The sequence below is a fragment of the Cervus canadensis genome, chromosome 1 (assembly GCF_019320065.1).
Source record: "Cervus canadensis isolate Bull #8, Minnesota chromosome 1, ASM1932006v1, whole genome shotgun sequence".
NCBI classification, from domain to species: domain Eukaryota; kingdom Metazoa; phylum Chordata; class Mammalia; order Artiodactyla; family Cervidae; genus Cervus; species Cervus canadensis.
Window position 1 is genome coordinate 122,110,428 of NC_057386.1, and position 15,450 is coordinate 122,125,877.

A 15,450-nucleotide genomic window follows, 5' to 3' on the forward strand; every position below is an offset into this window, starting at 1 on the left:
CCTGGCCAGTGTCCGGCACATAGCTAATGCTTTTAACTTATTTGATGAGTGGATGGCTGAGTCTCAGGTGGCTAAGGGGATGAGGGTGGCTGAGTTACACTCTTGTTGAGGGAAGTGAGGCACTAGGTGTCCTCTGGTACAGACCCGGAGCTTCTGGATGGGAACAGGAACAGAGTCAGAGAGCTTGTGTTTCAGAGTTGGACTCAGCAGCCTTTGATTCCTGGCTCTGCCACTTACTAGCCAGGAGACCTTTTACTTTTCCAAGCCTTGGTTTTTTCATTTACATTCTGTGGAATAATAAGAGCACCTACCTCACAAGGTTATTAGGAGACAAAAAGAGATAACCTCTTATCTAAAAAGCTAAATAGTTAGGGTTCAATAAAAAGACAACCATGAATAGTTATTTTTACTGTTCTGTCCAGCCATCCTGTTTTTTTTAAAGGTGGGGCTTCTTCTCCCCATCCCACCTCCATATTTATTCAGTCCAAACTCAAGTAGCAACTTACAAGGGGTGTGGAGTGACAGCTTTCACAGAACCCAAGAAGTAATAACCCCCAAAAGAGGTCCCCTTGCCTTACCTTCCTTCCCAACCTGCTCCCCAGGCAGCTTTTGACACAGGCATCCTTAGTCCCAACCTCACATCAGAGGGAAGAAGGAGCAAGGGAGGCAGAGACAAGACATATTATTTTTCCCCAGGCTATTAGGGAAGGGAGGGTGAAGTTGCCCTCTCTGAGTTGATTGATGTTGCGCTTGGGGATCTGAATTCTCTGATGTAATTACACTGTGTGTTCCATGCGATAAGGAGATTAATCAGTCCATTATGCAGGGACTGTTTTACACACAGATGGAGGTAATTGAACAGAAATTTTGGACATCTCCAGGACCCAGGCAGTCAGCCAGTCTGCTCTGGTTGCAGGCAGGTGGCCGGCCTCTGGGCATCTAGACTGTCTTCTCTAAAGAGGAACAACAACTATTGTTACTGCCACTTACTAGCTCATCTTAAGCCCTCGTTAGGTTCAAGGCACTTTGCATGCTTCATCTCATCCAATCCTTACCAGTGCCCTGTGAGTTGGCCCCTAGTCTTAGCTCCATTGTACAGAAGGAATAACTGAACCTCAGCTAATTTAAGACATTTGCCCCAGAGTCGCAGAGTTAGAGTTCTGATTTGAATCTAGCTCAGATGGATTCAAAAGTGTCCACAATTATTATTGTCTCCAAAGGAGAACAAAGAAATGAAAGGTGAAAACAGGTAACAGCCAATTTGTCCATTGTCTGGTGATTTGACCAAACACATGAGATAGGAGGAATGAGTCATCTCAGCTGGGCACACAAAGAAGGAAAGAATGTGACACTCCAGGAACCAGGAGCTAGTTTGCAAAATGAATTGCCTGTCTTTGAAAAATTGGTAAGTGCACTGATGAACATGAGGAAGGTGGTTAAAAACATTGGGTTTGACACTGTCATGACTACTTAATTGTGTGACCTTGGACAAGTTGAATAACCTTTGGGAGCCTTCATTTTCTCATTTAAAAACCAGCATAGAAATACCTACCTTATAATGCCACCAACCAGAGTTCTTGGTCTTCTTAATCAATAGAAATTGATCATAAGCCAGACAGGAAATTCAGGCAAAGGTTTATTGGGGCCCCTGCTATAGCAGAAGGAATGAGAACAAGTAACAGGTCCGCTTCCTCACTCCTGAGCGAGGTGCAAGCTGGTTCCTTATATGGGGTGAGGGCAGGGGTATGACCAAGGATTTGGGCCAGAGGAGTGGCTTAGGCAGTTTGCCTGCCCTTTGGTGGTGTGTGCAGAGGGCATGCGCAGTACCCTGCTTTCACTCCCAACACTCTACCCAGTTCTTCAGAAGTGGCAATTGGGCTTTTTGGTCTCTTTGTGTCTTGTTGTCCAGAATTTGCCCCACCTGTGTGTGCACACAGTTATTTTTAGTCCCTTATAGTTTCTTTGTATTTAGTTGCTCAGGCCACATTTGTCCAGGTTCAAGCACTGCAGCAAAAGATCCCAGTCCCAGGCATGTCTCAATAGGCTTATCATTGGCCTAAAGGAAATAATATATGTAAAGTGCTTGAGAGAAGAAGAGTCTGCCCAGAGTTGGGGCTCGTTATTAACAACGCTGTTGCCGGTAGTGATGCTGTTGGTGAGGGTGTGGCAGTGTCTGGTGTTGTGTACATTGCCCACCTGGTTAAGTACTGCTGCTGCTGCCCTTCCTTTCCTCTGACCGCCTGCTGAGGGACTAGTTAAGGGGAAAAAAATAGATCACATTTTTGTGGGCATTTCTGATATTCCGGACTCCACCTAGGCACTTCACCCACATAATATCATTCAATGCTTGCTCACCATAAGTAGCTTCAAGAAACATGTGATTTTCACCCCCATTGTAGTGATGGGAAACTGAGACTCAGAGATTAAATAGATCAGAAGTACCATCTTTATGAGCCAACAAGGGTCACGGTGATTAGTATAAAAGGTTTGTTGTTGTTTAGTTGCTAAGTCGTTTCTGACTCTTCTGCAACCCCATGGACTGGTGGGGTGGATTCTTTACCTCTGAGTCACATGGGAAGCCAGTGTAAAAGGTTATTGCCACCTAATTCAGTAAACATTAAGTGCTTGTTAATCCCTACGTTAAGGCTGCAGATGAGAAGACAAGTAAAGCCTACTCCCAATGGAGTAGGTGGGCTGGAGTCAGGTGGGCTAGAAAATCAGATATATATATATATATAATTTTATATATAATACATTATATATATTATTATGGTCTAAAGTAATAGTTCTCATCTCTGGCTCTATAAGAAAATAGATTCCTGGAAGGAGGGAGGTGGTTTTAAAAAATATCAGTGCCAGGCCCCTGCCTTAGAGTGACAATTTTAAATAGCTCCCAAGGGAGTCTTCGGTGAAGATACTGGTCTAGAGGTCTTGCACTGGTCTGGAAGGGAGAAGTCCTAGAAGGCCCACGCCAAGTAGAATGAACTTCCACATAGGGTGAAAGAGAAGGTCTTCTCTAAGGCCAAGCCTTGTGGGAGAAGCTCAGAGAAGGTCGGAGGAAGACTCCAAGGTCAGGGAGCTTTGAGTGAGTCTTGAAGGAGGAACAGGGATCAAGGCCAGTGTCCCTTCCATAGGAGCTGACGGGTTATGTGAAGGTTAACCAGTGGTCAGCATCCCTAATCTCCAAGGGAAATAAATGTTAAGTTAGTCAAAACTTGGGGTTAGTAATTTTGGATCTTTCTTGTTCATTCATAAAACATCCAACTGACATTTACCACACACTTGTTTATTTTTTTTATAAGGCATTATTTCTTCTTATTAAAAAAATGAGTAGGATAAAAAATGATAAAAAATTTTAGTATTAGTAACCACTCACTGGTGGGCTTCCCTGGGGCTCAGATGATAAAGAATCTGCATTGCTAGAGACCCAGGTTTGATCCCTGGGTTGGGAAGAGCCCCTGGAGAAGAGAATAGCAACCCACTCCAGTATTCTTGCCTGGGGAATTCCGTGGACAGAGGAGCCTGGTGGGCTACAATTCACTGGGTCACAAACAGTCAGATGTGACTAAGTGATTAACACACACGTACAACCACTCACTGATCAGCATGTGCTGTGGACTGCGTGATGATATGAGAAGGAGGATGGTAGCTGCCATTATGGAGTGTTTAGGATGTACCTCCCACTGTGCTTACTACTTTGCATGAATTAAATCATTTAATCCTCACAAAAGCCCTTTGAGGTGAGTGTCACTACTGTTCCCATTTTGTGGATGAGAAAACTGATGCTCAGAGAGGTTTAGTAACTTGGTTAAAGATCACAAGCTAGTACATGGTGGAGATCAGCATTCCAGGAAAAGCAGCCTGTTATAATGGGAAGATGCCACGGGCAGGATGCCTGGGGCTCTGCACTAGCCCCATTATTTCATGCTTTTGCCACTTCTAGTGAATTACTCCCCTTCTTTCTGTGTTTTAGTTTCCTTCTCTGTGGATTGAGTCTTTGAACCTCTCAGGGCTCATCATTATATGATTCAAAGACATAAAGTACAAAATCATAACAAGAGTGGTTGGGGAAAGGAGGTGCAGACTGAACCCTCTGGATGAAAAATTTATTTTGGGAAGTTGTCAAGGTCTGGTATTCAACCACCCCAAGGAAGTCAAAGAGTACAGCTGGTGCTTTGCTGATTCAGAGGAATGGCTGGCAGGGAGATGGGAGCCAAATACACTGAGAATCTGTGTAATCAGAGAAAATGTCTTCATGATTTGCCATTATAATTCTCGATAACAAACTGGAACTCCAGCATCAATACTAATAACTAGTTGAAGGAGGCGGGGGTAAGGAATGAATTAAAATTTTTTTAAAGCTGTTTTTTGGTAAAGCACTGGAAAATGTTCTGGGCTCCTAAATTTAAAGGGGTATTTTTAGCACCTGTAATCAAACCGACTTGCGTAAACACATCTGCTGGAGTATTGGCATCAAAATGTCTTTGCCATCTTCATTTTTACATTTCTTGCAGCCCTCCTGGGACCCAGGGACAGTTTCACTGATTTTCTTCCTTTCATTATGTTTTTCCAAATCAACTGAGTGAGAAAGTCAAATGGAATATTTTCTTTTTTGTTGACTGCTGCTGAGTCCCTTCATGAAGAGTGGCAACAAAGTCTTCAAACTTTAGTGAGTGTAAGAATCACTTACAAACTTTGTATCAAATGCTGATTCCCCGCTCTTACTCTCAGATTCTAGAGGGCCATGTGGGCCTGGGATTCTGCATTTTACACAAGTTTCAACTGATTATGATGTAAGCAGTCCGGGGACCACAATGATTAGTACTGGGCTAGGGACTAAAGCAGATTTAGAATAAGATTCTGGCTCCATCAGGCACAATCTGTTGACTCTGGGCAAGTTCCTTGACCTTTTGAAATATCAATCACCTCATCTGTAAAATGGACTATTAAGGATACCTATTCCGTCAACTTGTCATGAGGATTAAAATTGATGTATTAACTTAGCACCATGTCAGGCATGCAATAAATGACCCACAAAATGCTAACTTATCATTATTATTAATTTTGACAACATTAGCAAGTTATTTTTGTTTCTGACTCCAGGTTCCCCATATGCAAAGGGGGAGATATTAGAAGAATACCTTAAAATCAGCTTTAATTCAAGAGTTGTGTATTAAATGAGAAAATGTCTGCAGAGGACTTAGCATATTGCCTGGCTCATTTAAATATCTGGTATTTGTTGAATGAATGAATAAATGCAATGAGTGGTTCAACACTTGCCTTCTCCAAACTGCAGACAATAAGGAATTTTAAGAGAACTTCTCTCCAACATCATTCAGTGGACCTGGAGCAAAGACCCAGTGTTTATGGTTCTTGGTCTCCAGACCTTCACTTCTTGGAAACGCATCTGTCACTAACTCTAATTTTGATGCTTCTCTAAACCTCACCTGCTTCCAAATGCACTCAGGCTTACCCATCTCAAAAATGACTTCACTGGATCTGGCTTCTACACTGGTGGCTTGGGAGATTCTCCTCCACCTAAAGATGGCATGGGCATCTTGAGGGGAGGCAAGTGGGATGTATGGTTTTCCTACTTGTAACTTCAGGAAAGCCATGGCACATTTCTGCACCTCAGTCCCCTGCCCTGTAGAAGGAACTGTTGTGGAAATTGATCCTTCCTTATGGCCTGGTGTTGTAAGCATCCATTTGCACACCTGCTTTGCACTGAGCTGTGAGCTATTGTACCATAGATGCTTCACCTTTGTCAGCATTCTAAAGCTCAGCTGTCCAGCTCAATGCTGGGCAATCACAGGTGTACAATAAACAGGGCTAGTTGGCCAATTAACTGAGTTGATGATGTCCCCAGGAGCTCTAGTCACTGCCCCCACATTCTAAAAGGACAGAATAGCAAGCAAACATTGAGCCTTGTTACACTCACTAGTAGTCAAAAAAAAAAAAAAAAGATAAGATAACATACCAGGTGAGAGATGATGTTCTAGATATGTTACCTTGTAAGAAGTAAGCTTTACATCATGAAGATGATCACAACCATTCGAGGCGAGTCTACTCCCACTCATTCAACAAAGTCTTTAAGCAGGGCTGGATACTGTCCTGGGTTCTGGGGAGAAATCAGTTCAACAGACCTAAGACCCTGCCCTCACTGAGCTCGTGAACAGTTATTATTCCATGTAATGTTTGCCATGATAGGAGAAAGCTAGTCTGAAAAGCAAGTCTAGCCACATGGGAGACTGGTTAGTCAGGTGAAGGGAAGGGTGTTTCAGGCAGAAGGAACTGCACATGCAAAGACATGAAATCATGAGTACAGGAAAGATTTGAAAGAATTCTACTGGGTCAGTATGTTTGGAATAAAGGATGCAGGAACAGGGAACAAAGGCCACAGAAATGATGGGCTGGAATCAGATCACGTTGGTGATCTGTACCCTGAGCCAGGGTAGGGAGTCCAGACTGCTCTAATCTCAACGAGCCTCCAATGAAGGTTTTTAATCAAAGAAGTGACTCAATGAGATGTGCCTATATAAAGATGCCCCTAGCTGCAGTGGACAAGAAAGATTGGAATGAGGGAGATGGGGGACAGGGAGACCAATTAGAGGGCTATAATCCAGAATCTGAATGGCAGGGATACTTGTCAGAGTAATTTCTTTGAGGCATTTGGCCGCTGATTGCCGGTGATCTTCCCCAGCTCTGTGTGTTTGCGCTGACATCGGACTGTGCAGAAAAAAAGCCATTTAATCATGCTCGCCTGCTGCATTGCACACTTGGCCCTGCCCAGTGGCTGCATTCACTGTCGGGAGAATTGTGAGCTGTACTGCAAGGAAAGGAGACCTTGGGGTCAACTACCCCTCAATAAGCCCCCAAAGCATCCTGTGTTGTCACACCCTTTAAAAGCTCTGGCTATTACGCCTGATCATTTCCACTCATGAAACTGCCAGGATCGCCTAGTCAATTACTAGTCAAGTGGGGAAATGTGCATTTCATTAGGAGCCTCTCACTTCAGATACACAAGGCCGTATATGAAATGAAATGTTCTGTGGTTATTTTTTTTTCAGCCAGTGATTAGGTGCTGTAATTAGGAAGGCATTGTGCCTGATTTCCAATCTTTTTTCTTTATTTAAATTTAATTGATTTTCTCCTTGATTTAATCAACTCAAATTCAGCCACATGGCATACCTCTCCACTCAGATGCTCAGGAGAACGCTGGTACTTAAAGGTGTAGGGCCACGCCTAGAGAATGTGGGGTGTTGGCTGGTTCTAAGTCCCAACTTCTGTTGACTGGTGCGAAAGGATGTTAAGGACCCAAGTGGCTCTATTCAGCGCTAGAGAGGGAGCAGGGAGCAAGAGCTGATTTTAGACCTTTGAAATGTGGCTCTGCTGTGTGACTTTGGGTGAGTTATTTAACCACTCTGTGCCTCAGTTTCCTCCTATTTAAAATAGGAATAATAATGTTGTCCTCAAAGCATTGTGATGAAAACTAAATGAGTTATCTATAAAAACTTATAGGAAAGACTGGAATATAAGTACTAAAACTGCTGTTATTATTTCCATATCATTGTCTTTTCAGTAACTTATTTAATCATCACAACATTCCAGTGGGACTGGGTTATTCCCGTTTAAGGTAAAGAAAGGAAGTTCATGGTTAGGGAGTGGCTGAGCCAGAATTCAAGTCCAAATCTCACCTTCATAGATGCTGTTCCTGTTACCCAGTGGCTTCTTTCTCCCCATGATGGACATATGGAAACAACGATTTCTGAAATCAAGTTCTTTGGTCAAGGTCACTCAGCTCATGGTGGGAGAATCAGAACCGGAGCCAAAGTGCTCTGGATGCAATGACTGTCCCATTGCCCCTCCACTGTCTCTCAGAAAGGGCAGGCAACTTTCTCAAAGTCAAACAGCAATTAAGATTCATGTGATATTGTAAATCCACTCATAAGTCCTAGTGCTGTCAACCTTTTTTTCCCCAACAGTCCAGACATATGACAGATGATGTCCATATACCCAGGAAACCCCCTTGCTTAATCCAGGATCACATAATGTTAACATTCAGTACACAAACTTAATTTCACACCTTTCCTGCTCAAGAAAACACAGTAAAACTCAGGGTAAAGGACTCTGTTAAAGGAGGAATCATGAATCTATCCAATTACTCATTTCACAAATATTTAATCGCACCCTTACTTTGTGCCAGGCACTATTCAAGAGTCTGAGGAAACAGCTGTGAACAAAAGCAACAACAACAAAAATCCCTACCTTCTTGAAACTTCAGTCCTAGTAGGGGGTGGGGAAATTGTACAGTAAGCAAAATAAACTTAAATGATTATCTTTTAAAATATATAGTACAATAGAGGGAAATAAAGCAGGAAGAGATCATTGTACAGTGGGGAAGTGTTGCAATTTTAAATAACGTTTATGTAGGATTGTCAGGGGAAAAAAGTCAGTGAGAAAGTGACATTTGAGCAGACTTGAAGAAAATGAAGGAGGATGTCATGTGGATATATGTAAGAAGAGTGTACAAGGCAATGGGAATGGCATGTGCAAAGGTCCTGAGGCAGAATTATAATTGGCATCTCAGAAGAACAGCAAGGAGGCCAGTGGGGCAGGAGTAGAGAGATCAGGAGAAAAGAATGGGGAGTGAGGTCAGTGTACAGAGGCCAGGTTGCATGGGTCTTGTGATTATTTTGGCTTTAGGGAAGACTTTGGAGGGCTTTGAAAAGAGGAGAGCCATGACATGACTTGAGTTTTAGCTGGATCCCTCCCCTCCAGCTGCTTTCTGAGGAATAGGTTGCAGGATGGCAAGGCTGGAAGCAGAGAGAACAAGTGAGAGATGATGTGGACTTGGACCGGGGTGGTGGCCACATAGGAGGTGAGAAATGTTTGGATTCTGGGTATTTTTTTTTTTTGATTGGAAGATAATTGCTTTACAATGTTGTATTGGTTTCTGCCATACAACAACATGAGTCAGCCCTAAGTATATGTATTTATAGCCTCCCTCTTGAACCTCTTCCCACTCAGCACCCATCCCACCGCTCTAGGTTGTCACAGAGCACTGGCTGAGCTCCCTGTGTTATACAACAACTTCCCACTAGCTATCTGTTTTACTTGCAGTAATACACATATTTCAATCCTGGATTCTGGATATATTTTGAAGGTAACATCAAGACTTGCTGATAGGTAAGACCTGGGGTTTGCGAGGGAGAAGTCAAGGACAGCTCCAAGGTTACCACTTGAAAGGAGCTGCCATTAGATGGGATGATGAAGAGTCATGTGTTCATACTTTATTTTTCAATTGAAAATCATTCCCAAATTTTCATCTTTAGTAATCATTAGTAACAAAACCATGACAGAGCTTACAATTGATCGTGATGGATCAGCGTGTCACGCTGTGGCTGACAACCGCTGAGCTGTTCTGCAGGGAGACATTTCTCCCTTGAGTTGGCAGCATCCCTTGTGGGTTGTGGCTCTGTCTTGTGGGTCTCACGATCAGCTTCGTTATTCCTCAAGAGTTAGAGAGTGGGCTAAACTCCCAGTGGGGGTCTCCGTGGGGCTCTGCAGCTCCTCTGAACACAAGCCAAGACCCTCCTTCAAGAGAAGGAGCCCCTCACCCTGTCCAGCCTTTTCCCTGCCCCACCCCCACTGAAGACAGACAGTGGAGCCCCTCCCCCTACGCTGTGGATAATTCCGCCACCACCGTAGCCTCAACACTCTTTCCTCTGTCTCTCCCACCTTCCCTTCAGCCCATGTAATTTGGGGAAATGTGGACCTGTTTAGGCTTTGACTGAAAGCATTTGATTGATCTTCTAAAATGGGCCGCTCTCTGGCGAGATGCAAAGTATGTTTGTGATGTTCCCCCTTCTTTTAAATTGTAAGAAAAGGCAAAATGCTGTTTTTCTTCCTGAGATTGTTCCAGTACATAAGGATGAGTTTGAAACACTGAGCCAAACCGGCCTGGCTAGTGATTCAGCCGGAAGCAGTCATGGGACAAAGGTGTCGCTGGCTGCCAGCCGCCACACCCAGCAGCTCAGCTTGACCTCTGGATCCTTGCTCCAGCCCCCTACCCCCACCCCTCACCCCCCACCCAGCCTGCAGCCAGAGGAAGTGGTTTCAGCAGAATGGGCTGGGATGGAGTTTCCAGGAAGAACCCTCTTCAGAGTAGCCTGTGAAGCTCAAGGAGGAGGACCAAGTTGCTGCTAACTTCTCTGACACTTCATGTGGAGCAGGTCACATCCCCTCTCTGAGCATTATAGGAAAGAGGTTTCAGATTGGGGAACCATAGGATCCTGTTCAACTTTACACACGAAGGGTGCTTAGCAGAGTCAGAGCTCAGGAAATGTCTGGGGAAGAAGGAAGGAGATAGGAAGGGAGGCAAGAAGGGAGGATTTGACAAGGGGGGTGAAGTCTGGTGTTTCCTGGAATTCAGGACCTCTCCTTGTGAAAGTTCCAGGGAAGTCGGCCCATTTCCCCTCAGTGCCCACCGTTTCTGAGGATGTCAACCAGACTTCCAGCTAACAGGAACAGAGAGCCTGTACCTGAGGGCTCTCTCCAGCCACTAAGCCCACTGTGCCAAGACAGAGGGGAGAAGTTAACGCCTCTCGGGGGCAGCCTGCAGTCGGGACTGACGGGAGCGGAAGGGTAAATTCTCCAGGTGCCTCAGATGAAAGTACTTGGAGCTGTGTGTCTACACTGGTTCCCAGGGCTCCCAGCAGGATTGGGCTCCAGATGCCCACAAGATAGTGGCCCCGTCCTTCTCAGCCTCCCTCCCCACTTGCCTACCAAGCAGGCTGGGATCACATCACTAGGGCTGCATATAAAGAAACGGTCCCACTCCCAAGTCAGCCAGGGGCATTTGCTGGTCAGCTGATTCTTCAGAAAAGGGCTCAGACTTACTGGGCCCAGAGCCAAGCTGACAGTGCAGCTGCCCAGAATATTCTGGGTGTCCACTGTGGCCTTGGGTCTGCACCAGAGGGCAGAAGAGCAGCTGGGGCATCTAGGTGCATAGCAGGGACCCACCCAGGAGGGTTGGCCAAACAGGGATGCAGGGGGCAGGCGTTGCAAGTGGGGAGAACAGTGCAAACAAGACATGGAATTTAGAATCATTTTTTTAAAATTCAGGAAAAACCCTACTGCAGTCTTATGACAGACCGTGAGTGTCATAAAATGCATGACCTCACTGAATCCCCATCTCAGCCCTGTGATGTAGGCACTGTTAAGCTTTCCATTTTACAGGTGGGGGAATCTAGGCACAGAGAGGTGAATTCGTTTGCCCGAGACCACAGTATAAGTATCTGGCAAAGCTGGGACAGGAAGCCAGGCCCCTGTGTTCAGAGAGTCTAACTGGTGAGGAAGGGGAATACCTGGAGGTGAGGTCAGTGGGAGTGGGGGCTTCTGAACAATGAGCAGAGGGATCCAGTTTGTCCTCTGCCCCTTGGAGCTGAGGAGCTAGTGGTCTGGAAGGTGGGAAGGTGAACAGCAAGGCATTTATAGCAGGAAAGCTGGGGAGAGCCACGCTCCTTTTCTGCGTGCAGTGCCCTCAGGGGAGACCAGCTGCCCTAAGTACCTGCTTATCTTGGAGAAATTTCTATTACAAATGCCAATGTCCTGGGACTTGGGAACTGTCCCAAATGGTATCTGTAGCCACACTGACAGTGAGACATACTGCCATCCACTGTCTGTCCCCTCAGTTAACCTCTCCCTCGCTGGCTTGATTAGGCTGTTTATCCAATCTATTCTCCCATCCAGCCAATATTTACTGAAGACACCATGGATTTGCCACCTTCCAGGTGCTGAGGACACAATGCTAGAAAAGACTCAGGCTCTGCCTCAAAGGCTTCATGGTCCAGAGCAGGGGAAGAGAAAATCAAGCAGTGAGGTATATTGTAAGCATAGAGAAGGGATGTAACTGGTCTAAGTAGTCAGAAATGGCTTCCTGGAGGAGGTGGCATTCTAAGTTGAAATCTGTAAAAAATGGATAGGAGGTACTCAGGTTGAAGGAGCCAAAGTGAGTGATGCCATTTCTTAACTAGTAAGAAATAAGCACTGTTCTAAGAGCTTTACATGTATTAACTGTTAGTCCCTGAAATGACTCTGTGAGACAGGTACTCTTACTATCCACATCTTACAGATGAAGCTCTGAGGCCGAGAGTGGTGAAGTCAATTACCCAAGGTCACAAAGTGCAGGACAAGGGTTTGAACCAAGTAATCTGGTGCCAGGCCATGCCCTTAAGTTTCGTGCTCTGCTGCATCTAGATGCTAGGACTGTTCAGGTCCCTGCAAGGACGTCAGATGTTTCGAGCACAGTGAGTGAGAAAGCAGCAGAGAACGACACACCTGGAGAGGTCAGCCGGGGCTATGGACCTTGAAGGCCCTTGAGATCCACATCAAGGACTTTGGAGAGGAGACAGATGCTGAGATGCTTTGAAGTCAAAATGGTCAAGATTTGCTGATAGGCTGGATATGAGAGTGAGAGAAAGAGGGGGTCCCAGGGGATAGTGGGTTGCATAAGAAGGTAGAAGGTGGAGCTGGAGGACAGGCTGTGGGGGTGATGATGTGTTGAAGTTTGGACAGGTAAGACTCAGGTGCCTGTGGGACTTGCAGGATGAGAAGTAGAGGAAACAGTTGGACACTAAAGTCTTAAGGTCAGAAAAGGGAGATAGCCCAGGATGACCGCAAATCCTGGGTATCTACTGTCTGTACCCTTTTGATCCTCCAGGTGTCCCAGTTTGGACAGTGAATACTATGGTCACCCTGGACATATCTGAGCTGCCACATGACTCCTCTTGACATTGAGAAAACCTGGGTCCAGCTTTTCTGGAATTCACCTCTCTGTGCCTAGATTCCCCCACCTGTAAAATGGGAAGCTTAACAGTGCCTACATCACAGGGCTGAGATGGGGATCCAGTGAGGTCATGCATTTTGTGACACTCACGGTCTGTCACAAGAGTGCAGTAGGGCTTTTCCAGACTTTAAAACAATGATTCTAAATTCCATGTCTTATTTGCACTGTACTCCTGACCTGCAATGTCTGCCCCCTGCATCCCTGTGTGGCCAACCCTCCGGGGTGGGTCCCTGCTGTGCCTCTAGTTGCCCCAGCTGCTCTTCTGCCCTCTGGTGCAGAACCAAGGCCATGGTGGACACACAGAATGTTCTGGGCAGCTGCACTGTCAGCTTGGCTCTGGACCCAGGAAGTCTGAGCCCATCTGAAAAAAAAAGGACTCTTAACCTCAAATCCACAAAGGCAAGTCCACTCTTGGCTTATGCAAAAGGATGCCAAAGGACCTTTACACAGGAAAGGGGCAGGGGACAGCACACAGCCTTCCAGTTGTGTTTTGCATCTTGATCAACATAGAGTAAAATATCTATAGAAAGAAACCAGGGTTTTGGTTAGATGGTTGGCCCCTAAGGGCAATTAATACTCTAAAACAGGATTCTGAACCCAGAAAAGAGCCTTCTCAAACTCCTCACCACCAGTTTCTTCTGAAGGTCCTGTGCCTCTCACTTGGTGAAGGCCATAGGGACACAGTCAGGAGGCAGCTTTTTCACTGACTTCCAGTCCCTGGCTCTGTATACCCATCACACAGCTATAGAAGGACATGAAATTTTCTTGTATCATTGCATGGTGCTTTCAGAGGCCCAAAGCAGGAGGCACTACTGGGGTAATGTTGTGTCCCCAAGTGGCCCCCCATAGTGTTCAGCCCTAGAAGCACAGTGGTGGAGAGGTGAAGACCATGGATTCTGGAGGCAGACTGTTGTTTTTGTTCATCTGCTAAGTTGTGTCCAACTCTTTGTGACCCCATGGACTGCAGTACACTAGGCTTCCCTGTCCTCCTCTATACACCAGGCTTCCCTGTCCTCCACTATCTACCTGAATTTGCTCAAGTTCATATCCATTGAGTCTGTGGTGCCATCTAACCATCTCATCCTCTGCCGCCCCCTTCTCCTTTTGCTTTCAGCCGTTCCCAGCATCAGGGTCTTTTCCAGTGAGTTGGCTCTTCATGTCAGGTGGCCAAAGTATTGGAGCTTCAGCTTTATCCTTCAGTTCATCCTTCCAATGAGTATTCAGGGTTGATTTCCTTTAGGAATGACTGGTTTGATCTCCTTGCTGTCCAAGAGACTCTCAAGAGTCTTCTCCAGCACCACAATTCAAAAGCATCAATTCTTTGGCACTTAGCCTTTTTTATGGTTCAGCTGTCACTTCCATACATGACTACTGGATAACCATAGCTTTGACTATATGGACTTATGTTGGCAAAGTGATGTCTTTGCTTTTTAAAATGCTATCTAGGTTTGTTATGACTTTCCTTCCAAGAAGCAAGTGTCTTCTAATTTCATGGCTGCAGTCACTGTCCACAGTGATTCTGGAGGCAGACTGACTGGGTTCAAATTCCATCTCCACCACCTATTATTGGGATCCCCTCTTGCCTCAGTTTCTTCATTGGTAAAATGTGGATGATCATTGTACCAGCCTCAGATAATTGTGGCAAGGATTATCAGGCAAACAGATGGAAAGCACTTAGAACAGTGCTGGGAGATAGCTAATGCTCCATGAATATCTCCTGTTATTATTAGTAGTATTAGCATTTATAATGGCACTGTCAGTTACCATCCAACCTAAAAGTGGAAGCAAGTAGAAGAAACCAGGAGAAGGAACGAAGAGAAGAGGGGTGGAAAAGGGCTTCTTGGCTGCCAGGGCCTTGCTCAGAAGTCCCCAGGGTTCCATAGGATAACATTTCATTCAGATTTTTTTCTTTATTTTTTACCAGAATGAGAAATGCAGGTTCTGTGTCAGAAATCATTGCAAATTCCAAATTAGCGAGGTTTCATGGTCCGTGGAAAGGCACTGGAGGGAAAATTGGTCGATGGGGTGTTTTTTAGCTGTCGGAGCAAGCTGGCTGATTGATTGAGTGTCTCTGTCAATAGACTGTGCAGACAGCAGCCAGGCGACCGGGTGCAGGCAAGCAAATAGGAAGAAGACAGAACACCAGTGAGGCAGAGGCAGAGACATGGTTGCAGTAGAAAGAGAGTTATACCAAAAGCTGGGCTGTGTGCCCATCCTGTCTGGAGACCAGCTAGTTTCTTGAGAACTCTGGGCTTCCTCATTCGCTTGCTGTGTGTCCTTAGGCAAGTTACTACACTTCTCTGAGTCTCTGTTTTTCTCATCTAAAATCAACCCTTACAATACCTACCTCAAGGATTTATTATGAAACCTAAATGAAATAATGGGATTTAAACATCTGGTGAGGTGTTGTCACATGATAGGTGCTCAGTGAGCATGCGATCCCTTTACTGTAACACAGTGAGTTGAAGTTAGTCTGCTTATGCTTCTGCCTCAGAACTCAGACACTGTGTTTAGAGGTGACAACCTCATCCTTAAATTGGGGATGAATGGGCCATGTAGGTCCCTTCTGTTCCACTCTCAATGTGTTTAGAAAGAGACAAAGA

General features: G+C 45.4%; 1 protein-coding gene across 2 annotated transcripts in view; it reads left to right on the top strand.

Annotated features, from left to right (window-relative positions):
* SRRM4 (serine/arginine repetitive matrix 4) overlaps positions 1-15,450 on the top strand; it is a 169,964-nt gene that overhangs the window by 92,049 nt on the left and 62,465 nt on the right. The window lies entirely within an intron of this gene.